General features: G+C 40.6%; 1 protein-coding gene across 1 annotated transcript in view; it reads right to left on the bottom strand.

Moving 5' to 3' along the window:
- The window catches only part of LOC107675968 (RAF proto-oncogene serine/threonine-protein kinase-like), a 19,558-nt gene extending 18,652 nt beyond the window's left edge, over positions 1 to 906 (bottom strand). Inside the window, exon 1 of the mRNA XM_016470469.1 lies at positions 777 to 906. The gene's annotated coding sequence lies outside the window, so the exon portion shown is untranslated. The remainder of the gene's footprint in view (positions 1 to 776) is intronic.
- Between the last annotated feature and the right edge of the window lie 617 nt (positions 907 to 1,523).

Below are 1,523 nucleotides of genomic sequence, written 5' to 3'. Positions count from 1 at the left end.
CTTTATGCACCAAGAGCTTGTAACACTCCAAAGAGAAAGGAAAAATTGAAATCGCATCATATGACCCCTTTAAATTGCGTCATCAAGTTCAACAATCCACTCTAGGGTCTGTTACCAAACAAAATGGACCCTTTTCACAAGACTGATGACGCGCTTAACGGTCATCAGCATCGTAAATCCTCGAAAGTTTTTTAGATTTTAATTTTTAAAAAGTTGTATGTGCATTTATAACACTATATTGTGTATTATATCACCTTTGCATCAAATTACAAAAAAAAGCTAGTTAACGCTAATGTGCTGGTGTTTCTAATGCAGCGTCTCTGGGAGGGACAGCAAATTTGACCTCGTTCTCTCTTCTGACTGCCGTCATCAGTCTCTCTCAGTTATTTTCCTTTTTTAAAGTCATGAAAACACTATCGTGGAGTTTTTCTTTTGCTATTTGAGCAAATGAGAATGCAAAAAGTCAGGCCCGGATCACCATCATAACTGTTCAGTTTTGACCTGGACTTCTATTAGATGACCTGTACAAACCCACATAATACCTTTATACACATGTTTTGTTTTTTTATTCTGTCACAATGTCATAGAAGACTAAAAAGAAAAAAAAAAGATTACATTTAAAAGGAGGGCATAACATGAACAAAGGTTACTTCCACAGCCATCAATACTGCCACTCTTAGCATTTTTGAGTTCTTGAAGAATCAGATTATAATTAATTACACAGCTCATGTTAAAATGAGTTTATTGTGTGCTATATCTACCTTACAGTTACTCACCTGAATCAAGAAGTGCTGGTGAAACCCATCCATGCAGATTATCTTCTCATATCCAACCAAAAGCTCTGTTTGATGCTCTCTTCACCCCATTCTCAGCTCATCCACAGCAGGGAACAGCCAAACAATCTGAGCCTTTTCTCCTATAATACAAATCCAGCACATCACTTCTGCTCACCAATGAGCCCAGTGTGCTATCGAGCTGCGGCTCAGTGTCTAATGGAGGCTCTCTGTGAATATATCTCAGAGCTTCTCAAATGCACTCTGCTCTCACAGAGATGGAGGCGGGGAGAACAGCATCTGACAGCAGCAGGCTACAGACAAAACATGAGGTCACAGCAGAAACTGGGCTGAACGTCTGTATGTTTGATCACTTATATTCGAGACACAAGCACGAGTTTGTTTCATATCATGCTCTTTATCAATTTAAGAAAAGCTATTGCTATGAAATGTTTTTTGAAGTATTTTTTGTTGACAAGCATGGAGACTGCACAAACAGGGCTGTAAAGCTCCAGATATGCAAACCACCTTAACACTAAGAGATGACCACAGCTCTGAACATATTGATTCTGGAATGGTCTGCTCCATCAGTAAACCGCCTCTGCTATAAAAGCCTTCAGGACAGCAGTACATCTCTCTCTTGCACACACACTCACTCACTCACTCACACACGCACGCACACACACACAGACGCACGCACACACACACAGACGCACGCACACACACGCACACAGACGCACGCACACACAC

The sequence above is a fragment of the Sinocyclocheilus anshuiensis genome, unplaced genomic scaffold, assembly GCF_001515605.1.
Source record: "Sinocyclocheilus anshuiensis isolate Anshui unplaced genomic scaffold, SAMN03320099.WGS_v1.1 scaffold3089, whole genome shotgun sequence".
Lineage (NCBI taxonomy): Eukaryota > Metazoa > Chordata > Actinopteri > Cypriniformes > Cyprinidae > Sinocyclocheilus > Sinocyclocheilus anshuiensis.
Note: the sequence above shows the minus strand (reverse complement) of the source record. Positions and strands in the feature narration are given on the sequence as shown.